The sequence below is a fragment of the Schistocerca americana genome, chromosome 3, assembly GCF_021461395.2.
Source record: "Schistocerca americana isolate TAMUIC-IGC-003095 chromosome 3, iqSchAmer2.1, whole genome shotgun sequence".
NCBI lineage: Eukaryota > Metazoa > Arthropoda > Insecta > Orthoptera > Acrididae > Schistocerca > Schistocerca americana.
This window is the reverse complement of record NC_060121.1, coordinates 783,271,755-783,285,374: the sequence shown is the minus strand read 5'-3', so window position 1 is coordinate 783,285,374 and position 13,620 is coordinate 783,271,755.

Sequence of the window (13,620 nt, the reverse complement as noted above, 5' to 3'; positions counted from 1 at the left end):
GCTATTTTATCTTCATGCTTAGTCTACTCGTAAATCTAATATTTTACAAGATTTTGTGGGTATTTGTAGGGAATGACCGGTTTTCACTTGCATCGTATGAAACTACATAATCACGGATTGGTCTGATGGCCATTTAGGTACACATACGTGGAGAAGATACCAGCAACGATAGCATCTAAAGAACCATCAGAGATCTTCTGTACTGGTTTAGGGAAATTGTGGAAGTCCTGAGACTTGTTAGTCGGATGGGGATTCGATTTCCTCTCGTTTATCGTACGGGCCTGTTGCATTAACCGCTGTGTCATCACCGATAGTTACACGTTCCAGTTACATTAATGTGACCACCGCCTACTTTCGGCGGCAACGTGCAACAACTGCTCACAGCCAGCACGTGGAATCACTAGCAGTGGAGGCTATTTAAAACGTGTCAGAGGGATGCGGAAAAACAGTATAATTGTCATCGTAATGCAGAAATAGAGCTGTTTATCTGACGTCCAAAATGGGCATCATCATTGGTTGAAATGAAATGGCTCTGAGCACTATGAGACTTAACATCTAAGGTCATCAGTCCCCTAGAACTTAAAACTACTTAAACCTAACTAACCTAAGGACATCACACACACATGCCCGAAGCAGGATTTGAACCTGCGACCGTAGCGGTCGCGCGGTTCCAGACTGTAGCACCTAGAACCGCTCGGCCACCCCGGCCGGCCATCATCATTGGCTTTCGGGCCAAGGATGGAAGCATTTCCGAAACGGCTGAGTTTGTAAACTGTTCGTGTGCCGCCGTGGTCAAAGTGTACGGTGCGTGGCAAAATGGCGCTATCCAAAACGTTGGTGCGTATGGGCTTCCACAGCTGGTGCCTGGATCATGCAACTGTGCTCACTGCCGTTCACCGTTGCCGAAAACTGGAATTGCATGCCGATACCGCAACTGGACGTCCAGTGAGTAGCGACAGGCGGCTTTTTCAGATGAATCAGGCATTATGCTCTATCGGACACATGGCCGTTGCCGTCTACGGCGTGGAATGTCTTAAAGCAAACACAGTATAAATGTGTGTGAAATCTTATGAGACTTAACTGCTAAGGTCATCAGGCCCTAAGCTTACACACTACTTAATCTAAATTATCCGAAGGACAAATACACACACCCATGCCCGAGGGAGGGCTCGTACGTCCGCCGGGACCAGCCGCACAGTCTATGACTGCAAACACCCTATAAGAATCGTCCGAAGGGTCCAAGCCGGAAAGTATTAACAGGGTGATCTCGTCATTCTGGAAGCCATAATGTATCAAAAAAAGTGGTATCTGTCCTGGGGACCATGTCGATCCCTTCATGCAGTTTTTTTCCTCAGCAAGATGGCATCTACCAGTAGGACAACGCAACGTGTCACACATCTTGCAATATACGTACTTGGTTTGATCACAACAAGGATTAGTTTACCGTGATCCCTTGGCCACCACACTCACCGGACTGATACCCAATCGAGACTTTGAGGGACCACCTTGATCGGGCTGTTCGTGCCATAGATCTTCAACCGAGATACCTAGCTGTCACGACATTGGAATTAGCATGGCTTCACATCCGTGTCAGTACCTTCCAGAACTTAACTGACACTCTTCCTGCACATTTCACAGCGGACCGCGCTACAAAAGGTGGTTACTCATGTCTTTGACAAGTGCTCACATTAATGTGGCAGGAGAGTGTATTTAAACGAAAGCAGACGCTAAATTTAGATGCGAAATTTTTCTTCTCATGTTGTCTTCTTGCTGCTTAAAACAGTCTCCACTAAGAGGGCAATAGTGACCAGGGGATTACCTAAGGTAGTTGACCAGGGGATTGCCTAAGATAGTGTTACAGGCAGCAAGGCAATGGCGGTAGCCAACCCGACAGATGTAAGATCTGTAAGGGAAGAGAGTGTGAGTTTAGTATTGCATAAGAAATTCCTATTAGCAACAACTTCGTTGATCACATGCTTAATAATGTGTTGGTTCACTTCTGAAACAAGTGACAGCAACGATTCTGTGTGTATTATATTCGGCAAGTCCTTCGTAAGTTTCCGGAGGTATGAGGTTCTAGATGTCTGCGTACACGTTATACAATTATGGATAGATTGTACGTGGGCGCATAGCTGGCGTCCGATACCGTCGTAGATATGTTCCACCATGTTCAGATCAGGAGAATTTGGTGGGAAAAACAACACGAATTCACTATCACGCTCCTTAAAACACTTAAAACACTGTAGCAGATTTTGGCCTTGCGACGGAGACAGTTAACCTGCTGGAAGACGCCATGTCCGTCGGGGAAGGCATCAACTATGAAGGGAAGCAGGTAGTCCACAATAACTTTCACGTAATCCACAGGCCTTATGACGCCTTCACTTGCTACCATAGGTCTTATGGAAGTGCAAGTGAATGTCTTCCCTCCCCCCCCCCCCCCCAAAGCACGTGTCCACAGTATGGTGCAAGTTTTCGAGCAGCATTTCAAATGGTTCAAATGGCTCTAAGCACTATGGGACTTAACATCTCAGGTCATCAGTACCCTAGACGTAGAACTACGTAAACCTAACTAACCTAAGGACATCACACACATCCATGCCCGAGGCAGGATTCGAACCTGCGACCGTAGCAGCCGCGCGGTTACGGACTGAAGCGCCTAGAATCGCTCGGTCACAGCGGCCGGCAGCAGCATTTCACTTGGATGACTGCGTAATTGGAAACGACAGGCTTCCGTTCAACAACCTCCAATCTCGATGGTCCTTTGCCCAAGGCAATCATAACAGGTAATGTCGCTGGGTCAACACAAAAATAGGTAGGTATCGACCACTGCAGTGCCTCATTTTGAATAATGTGTGTTGAGAGGTGTGCGTGCACGAACGTTGTACTCTGTCGTCACATCGGCTACAGATCGCCGTCTACCCTGCTTAGCAGACTGTTGAGCCTCCGACCTCCTCGTTTGTGATGAGGCGTGGACGTCCAACACACTGACACACACACGTGGTTGCAACACCCCTCAACCACTTCCCACAGACGTTCGCCACGGTAGCATGCGAGCAGCGAACCAGCTTTTCCATTTCCTGGATACTTGTTACCAGGTGCCGGGCAGCAACAATCTGCCTTTTGTCACGGTCACACATGTCAATGTGTTTCCCCACTTGCCGTCCGTACCGTCGCTAACATGATTCCCCATTTGTCTCTGTTCTGTTTACAAACTGTAACTGCATGCAACGCGACCAGGCTGCATTTAATATCACGGTGTACAGTGGTAATAATGTTTTGGCCCCTCAGTATTCAACTCACCAGTAACTTAAAAAAAAACTTTGTTTTCTGCATGAATAAAGTCCCACATGTCATTAAAAATCGAGAAAGTTGCCTATTGGAAGCAGCTCACTTCATTACACTTCTGACAAAAAATCCACACCTGTTGTTGATAGTACAATACATTTCAGTATACCCTCACTCCTAAGAGTCATCTGACTGAGTCACTCACTTCACATGCTGACATTATCTGCAATTAAGGGTATGAGATTGTACTCAGATTACAATTTTGTACCAGAAAGAAATTTTCACCCTGCAGTGGAATGTGCGCTGATATATATTTCTAGCAGATTAAAACTTTGTGCCGGACCTAGACTCGAACTCGGTACTTTTCCTTTAAAGTGCTTTACCGACTCAGCTACTCAAGCACAGCTTTAATCCTGGCAGTGCCCCGTTTCCTACCTTCCACACTTCACACTAGTTCTTCCGCGAAACTTGGAGAACTGGCACTCATGTAAGAAAGGGTGCTGCGGAGACCTGGCTAAACCACCGCCCGGGTGCGTTTCCAGAATGAAATTTTCACTCTTCAGGCTGTGGCTGTCTTGTGGGCCCCTACCACCACGGCACAGCGCGTCCCCAGGTTGCGGATAGGGGATATGGCCTTCAGATATGAAGGGTAGCTGCGAATACAAAAAATAAGCAGTCGCGGACAGCCGGTGGGGAGCAGGCGATGGCGTGATGAACCATCCCTGTTTCTTCTTCTCTTATATCAAATCTATTCATCAAGAATCAGCAACAAATACGTTGCTGCGGTAATGGACTCTCGAGTCCAGTATGACCAGTGAGTGAGTGAGTGAGTGTGTGTGAGTGAGTGAGGCTGTGGCTAAGCCATATTTCCACAATACCCTTTCTTCCAGGAGTACTGGTCATGGAAGCTCCGTAAGAGAACTTCTGTTATGTTTGGAAGGTACTGGCGGAAGTAAAACTGTCAGGACAGGTCGTGAGACATGCTTGGGTAGCTCAGTCAGTAGAGAACTTGCCCGCAAAAAGCAAAGGTCGTGAGTTGGAATCTCGGTCTGGCACACAGTTTAAATCTGCCAGGAAGACTCAATTTTTGTACCCTTGAAACTGTTTCTCTTTCCCGTTACCACTGTCCTGTTCCTTAATCTACAGTTTAATGTCTATTTAGTTTATACAGCATGATTCAGCTGCCACTACCTATGGGTTTTATGCAAATGACAAGAGTGTGTGAGATTTCCATATTCTTTCACCAGGTATGCACAAACTATTAGTCCTACAGAAAAAATGAACATGACCCTTTTGTAGAAAATTTATCATAGCTAAATTCTGTACCATAAGTTTTCGATAGAGGCCATGGTCACTTTCGTACGTTTTTCTTGAAGAATTAGAAAACTACAGCTTCTAGCGAAAACGTATCTCCATAGAAAATTTAACTTTATTACATTTCCTACAAAAAGATCCTATTCATTTTTTTCTCTACGACTAACAATTTTGCGTCTACCGAGCGAAATAATATGAAAATCTACTCCGTGGTATTTAAGGCGTTGTGGGTTGCATAAGACCCATTAATAGGAGCAAATGACTCACTTCGTATATATCAAATAAGTTTTTGGCCATAAAATTTTGTCTTATATCTTACAACAAAAATTAAAGAAAAGAGAGTACGCCAAATAACAATGAACTATCGACAAAGCGGGAAAGATTCTTAGGTAAACCAAGAGGTGAAGATAAAAAACTACTTGTCACTTGTAAGAGAGCAATGTAAGAAGTGAATGACCAGGTAATCGTCTAACGCTCAAGGAAAGAAGAAGACATTATCTTTACTATAAAATTTATGTTTGTCTCATACTGAAAAACAGTATTAATTCAGGTGCTGACATGAGGAAAGTTTCCAACCGATTTCTCATACACAAACAGCAGTTGGCCGGCGTTGCCTGGTGAAACGTTGTTGTGATGCCTCGTGTAAGGAGGAGAAATGCGTACCATCACGTTTCCGACTTTGATAAAGGTCGGATTGCAATCTACCGCGATTGTGGTTTATCGTATCGCGATATTGCTGCTCGCGTTGGTCGACATCCAATGACTGTTAGCAGAATATGGAATCGGTGGGCTCAGGAGGGTAATACGGAACGCCGTGCTGGATCCCAACGACCTCGTATCACTAGCAGTCGAGATGACAGGCATCTTATCCGCATGGCTGTAACGGATCGTGCAGCCACGTCTCGATCCCTAAGTCAACAGATGGGACGTTTGCAAGACACCAACCATCTGCACGAACAGTTCGACGACGTTTGCAGCAGCATGGATTATCTTGTTCGCATTGACCGCACTTTGAACAGTGGACGTTACATTTCAGATGTGTTACGACCCGTGGCTCTATCCTTCATTCGATCCCTGCGAAACCCTACATTTCTGCAGGATAATGCACGACCCCATGTTGCGGGTCCTGTTCGGTCCTCTCTGGATACAGAAAATTTTCGACTGCTGCCCTGGCCAGCACATTCTCCAGATCTCTCGCCAATTGAAAACGTCTGCTCAATGGCGGCCGAGCAACTGGCTAGTCACAGTACGCTAGTCACTACTCTTGATGAACTGTGGTATCGTGTTGAAGCTGCATGGGCAGCTGTACTTGTATACGCCATCCAAGCTCTGTTTGGCTCAATGCCCAGGCGTATCAAGGCCGTTATTACGGCCAGAGGTGGTTGTCCTGGGTGCTGATTTCTCAGGATCTATACACCCAAGTTGCGTGAAAATGTAATCACATGTCAGTTCTAGTGTAATATATTTGTCCAATGAATACCCGTTTATCATCTGCATTTCTTCTTGGTGTAGCAATTTTAATGGCCAGTAGTGTGTTTGTACTGTGATTTACAATCTCTGTGTCCCTCGTATCCACTGATTTGTAATCATTCGTAACATCCCTGTTTTCTCTATATTTGTATCATAATATAGAAAGTAAAATATCAATCACAAACTACGTTTTGAAGATTACATGAACAACAGTTCGATACGGATCACCATTCAAAGCCTTTCGATATGAAGTTTCTGTTCGTTGTAATGACCAAGGACTAAAAATAACTAACGATAATTATTATAGTTTCCAAGGTTTCGCTTCTTTGCGCATTGGTACCGTTTCCGATGCTAATCAGCCTCTACCTGACAATGTTCTAAAAAAATGAAAATCTGCTCGTAATAAATGAATAGTACGAGAACAAACGTTACTTGTGTGCGATTCACCCTTAAATGTAGTAATTTGTCACTGAATGCAGAGTATCGGCTCTTTCCAGCGTTCATAGATAAAATGCGTACATTTGACAGGACTTTTACTTAGACAAGGGAGAAGCATCGCAGTTTGTCATAGCATGATGGAACACGACGAGTATAACATGTTTAAAGGGGGGAGCGACAGCAGATGCGCAACTGGCACGCACCCCCACTTTCGTTCCCCAGACTAGCGAAGCACCCGACGAGGTTTCACAATGCAGAGCCGGCGGGCCCTCGCGTCCGCATGCCCTTGTTTATCGGCTGCATTACTCCGCCCTCAGCGTGGGATAATGACGACCGGGAAAAGCAGCACGCAGCCATTAAGATAATGGACGCCTTAAATTGCGAAAACATGAGCGAATCCGAAACGTCCTCAAATCTGGCAAAAATGGCGATACATAAAAAGGCGACGCAGGGTTATATTCGCCGGGCTGTTACGAACACTATGCCGGCTGGCACTTCTTTAGGACTGGTCCCGAGTGCTTCCAAAATACGGTAGAACCTTCCAGTGCAGACGAGAGGTCCATGTTAGAGTGCGTCAACGGCAGGTACTAAAGGAGAAGTGCTGTCCTTCAGGCAGTATACTTAAATTACATTCGAATATACGATAGAGATCTAAGAGTTAATTTACATTTCACGTTACAGTTCTACGGAACATTTTTCCTGCTTTACTCCCTCATTGTTTCTGACTGGCCTTTAGTTTCATTGATTCCGCTGGTCATTAACAAGTTTTCAGTTACATGAACAACATACGCTGTTCCTGGAGTATAATCCCCCCACTAAATTCAGACTTCGTTTGAGAATACATTATTTTAAAGGCCGGGCAACGCACCCAAAGTCGCACATGATAAATAAAATCTTCCGCACTGGCTGTTAAAATAAGGTTTCCGCCAATTTGGAAATTTTATCTATCCGTGACTAAATCATCTAATTTTTTATTATTTTGAGATAGTTCATCTAATTGCTTCATTTCATTAGACGTCTTGTCTGGTTTATTTGCTGATACATCTAGCTTTCCAGTGCTTTAAGTTTATCTAGAATTTCTGCTAAGACCGAACTATTTATACTGCTGGTTGTGATAGGTATGCAATCTAAATTACCGTACAACTTAAAGCTTACACCACTCTAAAAAGCCTTCGTTGTTTATCAACGTATTTGCACCATCATCCAATGTTATTCAACGATGTTCACAGTCAGGTATTTCAGATCAAATAACTACAAACAAATGTGAGGCGATGCACTGTACAGCTCAGCTAATTTTCCGCACCAGCTGCTGTAGCGCCCTGCCGATGCCGTCGTCGTGTGTGTAGCGCAGTCTTAGCCGCTGCCGTAGTCAGCCGCACTGTCGCCGAATGTGAAGCCACAGTGTGTTGACGTCGGAAGCCGTCACAGCACTCCTCGTCGTCGAAACCGCTCGCCGAAAGTCTTCTCTGTAGTCATCTTATCTTCTCGTGATTCGCGTGCCGAATACGTACTCCACCTCTTGAATAATATTCATTGTTGACCTGGTTGCTATGGCCAACTGGGTATCCTTTTGTTAAATATCGTGACTGTCTAAACTGTTTGGCTTTCATTACAGTCAAATCACTTTAGTTCAAATAATGTTGTCGTTGTTTGTACCGTTACAGCGTATATGCTAACGATTCGGCTCTTGATTTGTTTACTTCCGTCGCCCTAGGCAACGAGCATCTTCCAGCTTCTCGTAAAATTTTGCTTTTAACTTCTTTTTATAGCTCTCTTATTTTATTTCCTCTCGTCCGTATGCTTCACTTAGGACGACACATGAGTTACTTTTCTTGTTGTGGGTTTATTTTAAGTGATACTTTGCGAGATTCCAAGTATTTACTCGTTCCCAGTAATAACAGTTATCTTCTAATAACAGTGACCATCTTTTCTGGATTTCCCGGCCGCCGTCTTGTTTCTGCTTGATGTTTTGGTCCTGCTATGTAGTGACACGTATTTGACCGCTGACTTCTTTTCCGACTGCAGAGGGGCGAGGGCAGTAAGAGAGTGCTTCTACATTTAAACAACTGACAACGAAATCACAAAACACCGTTTCTGTAATTCTTCTGTAATGAAAGTTCTCAACTCACAACTGATTTCTCAACTCACAACGACTGAGGACCCCTCCCCCCCCCCTTTCTAGATCATTTTGTAATTGGAATTGATCGTCTGATGATTTTCCTAGAAGGTAAATTACAGCGTCATCTACAAACGGTCTAAGGGGGCTGCTCAGATTATCACCTAGATCATTTATGTAAATCAGTAACAGTTGAGTGCCTACGACACGACCTTGCGGAACGCCAGATATCACTTCTGTTCAACTCGATGTTTTACTGTCTATCACTACGAACTGTGACCCCTCTGAGAGGAAATCACGAATCCAGTCACACAGCTGAGACGATACTCCATATGCACGCAATTTGATTAACAGTCGCTTGTTAGGAACGGTATCAAAAGCCTTCTGGAAATCTAGGATTATGGAATCGATCTGAGATCCCTTGTCGACAGCAGTCATTACTTCATGGGAATAAAGAGCTAGCTGGGTTGCACAAGAACGATATTCTCTGAATCCGTGCTGGTTATGTATCAATAGCCGGCCGAAGTGGCCGTGCGGTTAAAGGCGCTGCAGTCTGGAACCGCAAGACCGCTACGGTCGCAGGTTCGAATCCTGCCCCGGGCATGGATGTTTGTGATGTCCTTAGGTTAGTTAGGTTTAACTAGTTCCAAGTTCTAGGGGACTAATGACCTCAGCAGTTGAGTCCCATAGTGCTCAGAGCCATTTGAACCATTTTTTATGTATCAATAAGTCATTTTCTTCAAGATGATTCACAATGTTCGAGTACAGTATATGCTCCAAATTGCTACTGCAAATTGAGGTCAGTGATATGAGTCTGTATTTCAATTGGTTACTCCTGTTTCCTTTCTTGAATATTGGTGTGACATGAGCTACTTTCCAGTCTGTAGGAACGGACCTTTCGTCAAGTGAGCGGTTATATATGATTGCTAAGAAAGGCGCTATTGTGTCTGCATACTGTGAAAGGAGCCTGACTGGTATACCATCTGGACCGGAAGACTTTGTAACACCCCACCCGTTGCTTGTCCGATTTTTGCGTGTGTTTACCCCTGACAAACACTTACAGAGAAATTGGGAGTGGAACTGTACGCAAAATTTGATAACGCTAGATTTAAATGTGGCCCTGTCACCCCTAATTAATCTGCGGTAGTAGTGTTGACGATAAATCACACCTATTTTTACTTCCCAACATGAACGATCACGAACACATAGGGCAGTCTGCTCCAGCTCGTCGGCTCCGTTGTGAGCCGCGGAGCGCTCCCTGCTCCAGGGAGCCGTGTCACTCGCTGTGACATTCAAGTGGACCGGCACGCCGGCAGGTGGCACGGCTGGCTGAGGCAGGCGGCAAGGCAAGCGTTTTGATGTGCCAGCTGCGTCTTACAAGATCGAAAACCTCGTACTCTTAGCTACTAAGACGTGGTGACATGCTACACCAGGAAATGCGATGTTCAGGAAATAATCAAGAAACAACTATTTTACAAGAAATTGCATACTAAATTTATTGGGCCTCTGTAGCTTGACATTTTCTTTTTTACAAGATCGGAAATATCAGGCGTCAAAGTGTTCGCAGCGTTAATGCAGAGGATGGCCTTCATTGTTGCATCCTGAAGAAATGATGGTTCCTTACTTTTTACTCTTTTCATTGCTGAGAAAAGCTGCTCACAACAATAAGTAGATCCAAACATGCACATGATCTGAGCGGCATTGTTGTGAAGCTTGGGAAATGTTTTTCGCTGTAATGAACGATAATATCGTGTCAAATCCAACGTGTTGTAGTACCTTTCTTTAAACAAAGTTGAATTTTGCAAATAAATAATCTCCAATTGAAGTGACGATGACAAGTCATCGGGAGAAACTGAAAACGGAGTACTGAACACCGTGGGTTCTGTTTCCAAACGAGTGAGGTCTCGGAATCGTGTTTAAAACGACGTGATGAGCTGCTTTAACTTTGCTTGGTAATCGCCGAAAGTAGTTCAAAAAAATGGTTCAAATGGCTCTGAGCACTATGGGACTTGACATCTGTGGTCATCAGTCCCCTAGAACTTAGAACTACTTAAACCCAACTAACCTAAGGACATGACACACATCCATGCCCGAGGCAGGATTCGAACCTGCGACCGTAGTAGTCGCGCGGTTCCGGACTGAGCGCCTGAACCGCTAGACCACCGCGGCCGGCGCCGAAAGTAGTACCTTCAGGTAGTTTTAAAGAAGCAAGACGATTGAAGAACGTTAAATGTCCATTACTCATCTGACTCTCAAATAAACGTAACTTTTCCATGAACACTTTGATCTGGTCGTGCATGTCAATGCCCTGCAATGACAGATTTAAATTATTCAGATGCATAGTTATGTCAGCTAGGAACGCCAGGTCTGATATCCATTTTATATCTTTCAGACAAAGCATTTCTTCCCCTTTCATTTCGAGAAAAAGGGGTATTTCCTCACGAATGGCAAAGAAAACATAAAGAGCTTTTCCCCGACTCAGCCGACGAACTGTACAGTGGTAAGGAATATCCCCATACTCCGCTTCCATATCTTTCAGGAGTCCTTTGAATTGGCGACGATTCATACCGTGACGCTGCACAAAATTCACACACTTCACGACATCTTTCATTACGCCACCTAGCTCTACTGTTTCAGCACACAGTGCCTCTTGGTGAATAAAACAATGAAGAGTCAAAATGTCTTTCCCGAGTTCGTCCCTGAGTTTATTTTTCAAACGAGAAGCAAACCCTTGGTGACGCCCGGTCATTTGTGGTGCACCGTCTGTCGCTACAGAATGGAGCTTATCCCACGGCAAATTCATATTGTCCACTGACAAACAGCTTCAAAAATGTCACGTCCTGTTGCGGTGTAATCGAGTGGTACCACATCCAAGAGTTCTTCAGTTACTTGCAGCTCCATGTCGACACCACGCACAAAGACTGTAAGCTGAGCATAATCCGATGTGTCGGTGCTTTCGTCAAGCGCTAGCGAAAATGCAACACAACACTCTGCATTTTTACTGAGCTGTGTCTCTAAATCCGCTGCCATGTCCAGGATCCGACGAGACATTGTTTTCTTCGACAGGCAAACCCCTTCAATTGCCTGCACCTCCCTTGGAAACAAACATTGTGCAACTGCTACCAAGCATGATTTTACGAGTGGTCCCACCGAAAACGGCTTGCCACTCGTCGCAGTGATGTGAGCGATCCTGTAAGTTGCTCGAATTGAAGATTCAGTAGTGTTTTCTCCGCTCTCATTCACCTGAAAATTATACACGCATTACAGAACACGAACTTTGATGCATGTTTTGATACCCTCCGTATTACGAAACCGTTTTTAATCTTGTCTCCTGGTATGTCGTTCTTAAGCCTGGCTACCAGTTCTCTGCGTGCAACGCCTTCTACCTGATCGTAATGCGCTGCGTGAAGACGTGTATAATGTCGTTGTATATTGTACCTATTCGCAGAATTAAATACTTTATGACATACAAGACACTACGGACGACAATCCCTCTCAATGGATAGAAAGGTATCCTCCAATAGAGGTACAGGGGTCCCGCGGCTTGTCATAGCTGTCATTGAACACGGATTATTGCGTCAGTTGCGGCTGCATGCGGCCAGGGGGCAGTGCGTTCGCTTTCCCCCCTCCACGCGGGCTCCGAGCTGTCGCAGTGAGCGCTCCGGAGCGATCCGGCTCCCTAGAGCTCGGTTGCAACAGCCTGACATAGGGTGTTCAATGACATTAAACACATACACAAAAATAAAAATTACGCAAAAGGGTGAATTCAGGATCAACTACTGAAAGTAAAGGCTCTACTGAATCACAATAATTTTATCATAACCTTCAGATCAATGCTGAGCACGCACAGGAAAGCCCGTCCAGCTATCCACTGCTGTGTTATGGTAAATACTTGAACACCTGCAGCCGCGCGTCCCTCAGAGTTTGACGGCCGATGTGGCCTCTCTAAACGGATTACAGAAATCCCCCAGTTCACCATTCATACCGTTAAGCCCGTCTCACACGGAGCAAGATTTGCTTTAAGTTTCCTTGCTGGCTCGCGCGACGGCTACCTTGCGGGCTCCGTCGTCTGCTGGCGGGCTACCTTGCTGGGAACCTTGTAAGATTTCCAGGATAGGTCCGGTGCTACTTTTCTTGTGAGGTTCCCTGCTTGCTACCTGCGTTGGCCAATCATGAGACGTTTCGTTCGTGATGTCATACGCGGAAAGCTTCGGCGGGAAGCCTTTGTTGATAGTCGCTTTTCTGCTGTTGTGAGGTGCGGTAGGAAGCGAGAACGCTACCGCACGACCACGAGCTGCGGACTATAAAAGTCATTATTGGTATATTTATAAAGTCAAACAGTAATGAAATGGTGATACTTTTCAAACAAAATTAGGTGTTTTGCGAACTAACCTCAACTCTTTATGAAGTATGGAGAGCACACCTTTTCCAGCGTTTCTCCTCTTAATCCAGTTTTTCGTCCATTCTTTCTTTCTTCTCCTCTCATTAGCATGCATTTATGCATCGTTTAGCACCAAAATAGCTAATAACGCCAGTTTGCTCTGAATATTTGTACCTGAAGCAGTCATCTTCGTTCGATACAACATGCAGCCGATCACAACACAACCAGCTGCCGATCTTGCACCGTGGGAGAGCTTCGGCATGGAACATAGCCGACTCCTTTCCCTGCAAGCCGTCAGGCATGCACGCCATCTCGCAAACTTGCGGCGAACCTTTGCTCCGTGTGAGACGGGCTTTAGGCTGTGGCCTTCGGCGGTTAGGCGGAGACGTAGCCGAGCTCTGTCTCGCGTACTGCCTTTCCGCGAAATCTTATAATTACAAAATCGCGGAATTCTCGCGTGCCGATGCGTTTCCACATAGATTTCCTACATTGTAATTTAGAGTATTACTCCAACAAAACCTAAAATGTCACGTTAAATGGACTCATGTAAGGTGCAAGGCCGTTGGCACCTTACAACTTGCCTCTCTTAAGTGATCTGAGCCGACCTAAGATACCT